This window comes from Xyrauchen texanus, chromosome 17 (assembly GCF_025860055.1).
Source record: "Xyrauchen texanus isolate HMW12.3.18 chromosome 17, RBS_HiC_50CHRs, whole genome shotgun sequence".
NCBI lineage: Eukaryota > Metazoa > Chordata > Actinopteri > Cypriniformes > Catostomidae > Xyrauchen > Xyrauchen texanus.
This window is the reverse complement of record NC_068292.1, coordinates 42,937,773-42,946,032: the sequence shown is the minus strand read 5'-3', so window position 1 is coordinate 42,946,032 and position 8,260 is coordinate 42,937,773. Positions and strand designations below refer to the sequence as shown.

The 8,260-nt window shown below is 42.1% G+C and overlaps 1 long non-coding RNA gene across 1 annotated transcript; it reads right to left on the bottom strand.

The window, feature by feature from the left end:
• Positions 1-2,728: 2,728 nt before the first annotated feature.
• On the bottom strand, positions 2,729-8,260 carry LOC127657760 (uncharacterized). Its single transcript, XR_007972318.1, has 3 exons — positions 8,058-8,260; positions 7,234-7,359; positions 2,729-6,185 (listed from the first exon to the last, which is right to left on the bottom strand). It is a non-coding gene; the product is annotated as an uncharacterized LOC127657760 (long non-coding RNA).

The following is an 8,260-nucleotide window of genomic DNA, read 5'->3' as shown; positions in this document are numbered from 1 at the left end:
GTAGATTATCGAGGAACACGGTGGCCTACTTCCAGGGCTGACGGGGCAAATCCTAACAGTGGAGGGACACACACAGTGGGTTTGTAGGATCCAGAAAGGGCATTAGACTCCAGTCACAACACTGTCGCTCCTTGGGCATTGGCGGCCGGGTACGCGACAGACTGGCACGTGAATGAGCTCAGCTTTATGTGCCCATGTGTAATTCCTTGTGAGTGTGAATTATGTATAAGAAAAGCATTCATGTATGACTGGGTGTGGTTTGGATATACAAGACCAAATGTACCTAAAGATTTTATGGTTATAGGTTCCATATAGGTTCTCGATCTAACGGTCAATTTTTGTTCCTACCCTCACCTATGGTCATGAAGGTTGGGTCATGACCAAAAGAACTAGGTCACGAGTACAAGCGGCCGAAATGGGCTTCCTCAGAAGGGTGGCGGGCTTCTCCCTTAGAGATAGGGTGAGGAGCTCAGTCATCCGTGAGGAGCTCGGAGTAGAACCAGTTGAGGTGGTTTGGGCATTTGGTAAGGATGCCCCCTGGCCACCTCCCTAGGGAGGTGTTTCAGGCACGTCCAGCTGGGAGGAGGCTTCGGGGAAGACCCAGGATTAGGTGGAGAGATTACATCTCCACACTGGCCTGGGAACGCCTCGGGGTCCCCCAGTCAGAGCTGGTTAATGTGGCTCAGGATAGGGAAGTTTGGGGCCCCCTGCTGGAGCAGCTGCCCCCGCGACCCGACTTCGGATAAGCGGTTGAAGATGGATGGATGGATGGGCCACTTATATTAAAACGAATGGGAGAAATAGGAACACCCAACCAAGATGCTCTAGCACTCAATGGTCAATGGATATTTAAAGGAAGTCCCAACTTACAGGTAAAAGAACCAATCACCTTTTAGATACAGACATCGCCTGTCAATCAACACCCTAACACTAATGCACATAAGATATGCAGCCAGTAACGTGGGGTAAAGAAGCACCTATGATTTCAATATTATAAAATGTTATTGCTGATTTGAAATATGTCCTTGGATCGTAATTTTGAGCAACCGTTTTTGAGATTTCGGTCTTTCGCCATTCAATTAGATAGGAGCTACACTGGCATGACTGGAAATAGCATCCCGAGAGCGTTCCAGAGACGCCTGACAGTGGACTGACTTAATAGAAAGACTTTGATTTAAATCAAAATCAATTGGTTTTGCTTCAATAACTTGACTTTTACTCTGGAAGTGGAGACTCAACACAGTACCAATGTTGTTTATTGAACAAAAGTAAAACAAATGTCCTTAATGACCTTAAATCAAACAAAGATATGCATGAAAATAAATGACCTCCAAATTTAATGTGCGAGATGCAACAATATGCAAAAGTATTAGCACGACATAGAATAAGTAGTACAATGACCAATTTGGGTTTCTTCTGAACTTCAATAGTGTCATGCTCTCACCAGCCACAAACCATACTCTGGTCAACACAAAGCATATTGGTGTCCTCATTAAAGTGATGTCGTATTTAATGCAGTTGGGACGTAGAATCGGGGTCGGTATTGCACTCGCTCTATCGCACCGTTGTCACGAAAATAGAGCTGAGCCGGAAGGCAAAGCTCTCGATCTACCGGTCAATTTTTGTTCCTACCCTCACCTATGGTCATGAAGGTTGGGTCATGACCGAAAGAACTAGGTCGCGAGTACAAGCGGCCGAAATGGGCTTCCTCAGAAGGGTGGCGGGCTTCTCCCTTAGAGATAGGGTGAGGAGCTCAGTCATCCGTGAGGAGCTCGGAGTAGAGCCGCTGCGCCTTTGCGTCGAAAGGAGTCAGTTGAGGTGGTTTGGGCATCTGGTAAGGATGCCCCCTGGGTGCCTCCCTAGGGAGGTGTTTCAGGCACGTCCAGCTGGGAGGAGGCCTCGTGGAAGACCCAGGATTAGGTGGAGAGATTACATCTCCACACTGGCCTGGGAACGCCTCGGGGTCCCCCAGTCAGAGCTGGTTAATGTGGCTCGGGATAGGGATGTTTGGGGTCCCCTGCTGGAGCAGCTGCCCCACGACCTGACTTCGGATAAGCGGTTGAAGATGGATGGATGGGACGTAATTTTGTGTTTCTACCTTGTATGAGGGCATATAGTTTTGCATAAAGTACCCAATTGTCATTCTTAAAAGTGATAGTTCACCCACAAATGAAAATTAGCTTACCATTTACTCACCCACGTGCCATACCAGATGTGTATGACTTTCTTTCTTTTGCAGAACACAAACAATGATTTTAGAATAATATTTCAGCTTTGCAAGTGAATGGTGACTAGACCTTTGTAGCTCCAAAAGAACATGAAGGAAACATAAACATAATCCATATGACTCCGGTGGTTAAATCCATAGCTTCAGAAGCATTACAACAGGTGTTGTATTGTATCACTTCCTTTAGGTGATTTTTGGGGCTACAAATGTTTGATTTTCATTGTATGAACCTACAGAGCTGAGATATTCTTCTAAAAATCTTTGTTTGTGTTCTGCAGAAGAAAGAAAGTCATACTGGGATGGCACGAGGGTGAGTAAATGATCATAGTATGATCTATCCCTTTAAGTAAAATGATGGAAACAGACTCAAGTCTGTGATCCTATCAGAACAGACCTGGGACCCATTTTTGGGTTGCAACCTACCAGTTCAGATTTAGTATATGACACACAGCGAGGTAAAGAAAACAAGGCAACTGATAAATATGATTGAAATGAGTTTAATTATGCATAAGTAGCAGCATTACATGAATAACAAATCAATGAAGTTCCTACATGAGCACTACAGACCCACAGAGTGCATCAGGGAAACTTCTGGAGGTACAAATCACATTTCAGTCAAACTTCAAAGTCCTTTATACAGTATATGAAGTTTTCTTACATAATAGGATACACTGATGTAGACGACTTCAGTTTTACAACGTTTACATATCTCAATGTGTTGTTCATTATATAAAAACAAAAACTTTTAATAAAATTGAGGATCCCTCTAATTTTACATCCATAGACCATCATCAATGTGCTGTCAAACAGTAAAGGCCACTGTTGACTTATATTAAGTCTAATTTTAAGTTCCATCCCTTCTTTATAAAAAGGCATTCATGTGCATTATGTCACGCCAATCATGTGATCCCAATCTCTTTGTCTCTGTGGCTCGAAACTGGAACAACATCATGATGCATCACCGGACAGCCAATGGGACAACAGTGTTTGGGTTCATGTCCTAAGCTTGCATGTCAAAACTGCCCCAGTGGTATTTATTTTTTTTGCCAAATTTGCCCAGTGATCATAGAGCAAAGCGGAGAGGGGGGGGAGCTTAAGGTGATATGCGGAATAGCACGTGTCATGCAATGTGGTCTTGGCCTGTCACAGGGCATCACATCTGCCCCGAGCATTCGTGCAGAGATTAAGAGCACATCCGCTTCCCCGCCCTAACAGCATTGGCGCATCAACTGCATCTCCCTCTTAACTTGCATGGTAATGGGAAAAAAGGGTGAAAGAGTTGGAAACAAACCATATACATAGTGCAGACTCATCAGTTGATCAACTAATCAACTGATCTCAGTCTGTTTTCTAAAACAAAATACAGATAGACTACAATATCCAAAAGATTGAAGGGAGTAATTTTTGCACCTCTAGTAAAAATAATGACTGTTTTTTTAAGCAGATTTCCTGAACACGCCCCCATCTGCCATTGGTCAATAAAGAAACAGAACTTATACTTTTCATGGGAATCATCTTACGACTGGCTTACTTTGTGGTGTCTGTATATTAAGCTGGGATCAGAGATAGCATTTCAACCTCTAATAATGTATAACCATGCTTTGGCATTCATAAATCAACCAACCAACTTCTTCCAAAACACTATAGCAAACAGCACTATATAGCAAACAAGCATGCAAGCATGCATCCCATATGATATTTCCAACTTATCAATGTCCTTCAAACGCCTCAAGATTTGTTTTAAAACGCTTCTGATTCAATAATAAGTTCCGCTATGCAGAACTGTTCTACTTGCTACTAGCACATCTACTCTCTGCTAAATTGCAACGTTACATTTATAACATGCAAAACATATATAGAGAGCCGGAAACAAGTAGATAAAACCGTAACATAGGGCCAGAAAATCTAGGCAAATACACAAACGATTGAATAACCTTGCAGTTTATGTGCATTTAGAGTTATGAGAATAGCACACCTAATTTGTCAAGGGAGTGATATATTTTATTATTAATTTAGCTAGCTATAAACACGCTCAGGAAGATTCCTTTATAAACAGTTGCTCTGCCATGATAGTGGACTAGAAAGAGAAAATTGGTTTTAGAAGCAATAGTAATCCTTAAATCAACAACACTGAGAAGTTAAAAGTATTTCTGTTGCATTACAAATATTAATTTGACACATTTCGGCATGCACCGATGTGCCCAATCGAGCTTGTGTAGCTATAAGCATCGGTGTTTACACTTATGCCTGCCTTAGCATTATTTGTAGCAAAGTTGAGAATGCAACACGTGCTGGCGTTGCATTATGAATTGTACGGTCCGACACATTTCGGCACACAATGTGTTGAATCAAACTTGCGTAGCTAGAAGCAACGGCTTTAAGCCAGCGCACACTTGAGCGACACCTAGTGGCAATGCAACACCAACTGGCTTTGCGATATGAATTGCACATGTTTTTGCACGAACTTGTGTAGCTACAAAAATCAGCGGTCACATACTTGTGCATCCTTAAGTAGATTTTGAGCTTTTCAGAGGGGAAAACATACCTTAAGTTAAACGGTACACAAAGTTTTCATTTTCAGATTGTTCAATAGTTCAGGCATCAAGCCAGGAGCAACAGGCAGCTAGTAGACAAATATCATGTGCTGACAGAGGAAATTGTTGCCTGAGGCTATGCCCACTTCCTGTTCGACAGCGCACTTCTGTGGACAGAAAAGCCTTTCATACGGTTTCAGTGTAGACCTCAGATGTCCATCAATAACTCAGCAGGAGTGACATTTTATCAGCAATTTCCGAGAGCAATTTTTTCAGAATCTAACAGATTTCATAACATAAAATTCTTCTAAATGTTCTTTAACCTTCTGTAGACTTAGTCCATAACATTGATCTCGTTCAAAATATTCACAGCTTTATTTGATCATATAGTTTCTTATAAATACAAAATACATTAATCATCAATTTCACATTACCATAAAAAAGAAGGATTAAACACAATGTTATGGATTGGTTTCACTTAAAAATAACGTCAAACTCATGCAATTGCACACATAGAAAGTAGGCATTAACGTCTAATGGGTATTGATGGGTTATCAGCATTTGTCAGGACAAACATAAAAGATGAAGACATTTTCTCAAGTTATAATGACAAGAAACTGTCCCTTTAACATTAGTTCCTCAGCATAGTATTGCAATGTCTTGACAGCATTTCTTAAGTGTCTAACACGAAGATAATCGACAAGTGTAGTATTGTAGGACTAAGAGTCGCTAGGGTTCTTCAACAGCATGACATCTACACAATGTAAATCTCAAATACAACCAGTATCTCGCCGTCCTACACTGTGCAGTGGGCCTGCTTTCAATAGTTGCTTGGTACATCTCAAACGCAGAGGTCCTTCCCTTTAAAATTTACATTATGGCTCATTGTAATTCTCCAAGTTGTGCATCCTATGCACTGGTGGAGACTTTATTGTTCCCTGTGAATCTACAGCAGAATTGACAAACTCTGGTGCATGTACCATGGCAACTATCGAGGCTCAGGCCACACCTGTAGAAGCCAACAAACCCAAACAAAGAATCATTCAACCATCTCCAGACCCCATTGAGTGCCACACTAAAAGCAAGATAACCCTAAACAGAAGCCCCAAACTTGCTTCCCATGGTATGTGATCCCTGCAATCCCAGTGTTACAGTTATAGAAAGGGTGAAGTGTGACAGAGATTGCACATGATAATCTTCAGAACTCCAATTCCATCTTCAACTCCAATTTGGCTTTGTCTTCCCGGATACCAACAAACCGGAGCTCAGGAGCATCTTCATGGGGCAGGCTCTTGGTGCACCTTCTCCGTCATCTGCTTGGCACTGTAGTAGGACATGCCAAGGCCCATGATGGCCAGCATCATGGCAATTTGGTTGACCGAGCGGTCGTGCGTTGGGGCTTGCACCTCACCCGCTACCTGCCTCTGCGGAGAGAACATCAAATTGCACGGTCAAAAAGTGCTCCATGTACAACATGTAAATATACCCAATTCAATCTCTTCTAAATGCTTTGAAATGTTTAAAGGCCACAATGTTCCACCATATGCCCATTGCAATACCGGTCCATTTTGACTGGACGGTAATGTTCTTTTAAAGCCGCAAGTAATCGTCAATGTTTACAACTCTTGTTTTTGCGCAATTGTTAAATCATAGGCGATGAGGCATTACGCTCTGGAGTTGAACAAATTATGCCACACCCAGTTTTAACTCTACCAGAAACCAATCTAAAGAAGGTGTCAAGAAGGTGGCATTAATGTGCGTTTTAACAAGCCTATCAGCAAGCCCCATTAAACCTAGTAGGTTTATATGGGTCTAAGAATAGTAAGATGATAAACCGATTTAAGATTAAAAAGATGTAAGGGCAGTAAAAGTGTGTAGTAAGGGCACTGCAACAACCGTAACAACCAAAATTGTATGAGGACTTCGCAATAGTGGACCGTACTTAATTTCAGAGCTCTTCATTCAGCCTATCATGGTCATTGTTCATAGTCACTTTTAGCAGGAATGCTTCTGTGATTTGGCTTTGGGTTAAAGCTGAGCGGCACCAGTCTGATCTTTCCAATGGAGAATTAAGAATCCCAAACGAACTGCCATTACTTGCTCCTAACAAAAGTCATTTTGGGCTCAGGTGGTAGAGCGGGTCGGCCACTAATCGCAGGGTTGGTGGTTCGAATCCCGGCCCACACGACTCCACATGCCGAAGTGTCCTTGGGCAAGATACTGAACCCCAAGTTGCTCCCAGTGGCAGGCTAGCACCTTACATAGCAGCTCTGCCACCATTGGTGGATGAATGTGTGTGTGAATGGGTGAATGAGACGCAGTGTAAAGTGCTTTGAATACTGTTAAGGCTTAAAAAAGGCGCTATATAAGTGCAGACCATTTACCATTACACAAGTTTCACATTTTAGATAAGCGATCAAAAAATGCACATATTGAACCCCGAGTTAATCAAAGATTAGGTCGAAAACATACCTGCAGGAGACGGAAGTATCCAGGAGTCAGTCTGCCAAGCCTGATGATCATTGTGGTGGTTTTTGCACACCAAGCGGCTAAACGAACCTTCTGGGGATTTCTGTAAGGCCGAAGCGTTGTGCGTACCTGCAGAACGAAGAGGAAAAGTCAATTAAGCAACCAACCAGAATACCAATGTTGTGAACATTCAAAAGGCAAAACCCTTTTTGAATCCAAACGGCAAGTCTACAATAATTAAGTGCACATATCGGCAACTTTTAGTCTTTTAGTGATTCCGACTGGAAATTCCTGTGCTTTAGTAGAACTATTAAATCTCACCAGGTGGTGAAAATGGACCTCATGAGAGTTAAAAATCTAAACACAGACTAAGATTTTGTTTTGTCATAAACCGAACACAGCTGATGCAAGGGGAAAGGAACACTTCTAGCCATAGGCAACAACCACAAACAAATATAAGTCCAGTTGACTCTGGTTTCTGTGAATCAAGTCAGAGTGACAGTAATCTGTTGTCTGATAATACATGCTTTGCTGGTTTGAACCAGATCTTCAGTTTGAAAACTCCCTCAAAAACCCTCAAGCCAGCATTACTCACATCAGTTCCACAAAACAACGGTCATAACCCATTGGACTCTTAACTCTGACGAGAATTAATTAGAAGTCATTAAGACGTTGGTACTCTAACTACAATAAATCTGTGCAAAAGCCACTAGAAAGTGCAACATGTACAACTAGAAAAAACTAAAATTACAAAAAGTATGCCAGTCACTTGCAAAGGGTAAGGAGTGTTTTAGGTAATGGTAGACACATGTTCGGGATCTACCAACCTGGCTGCAATTGTGCTCTCGCCCAGGAAAAGATTCCGTTGATGTTGATCCAAGGCAAAACAAGAAGTGCAAGCTATCAGAGAGAATTCGCCCAACAAATGTTAAGTATAAAAAGAAAATACTGCATTTCTTGCTGGTGAAGTTGGACTAAAATGATGGGAGAACTCCACCACCCGGACTAAACAGCACGGGCGCTCTGCGAA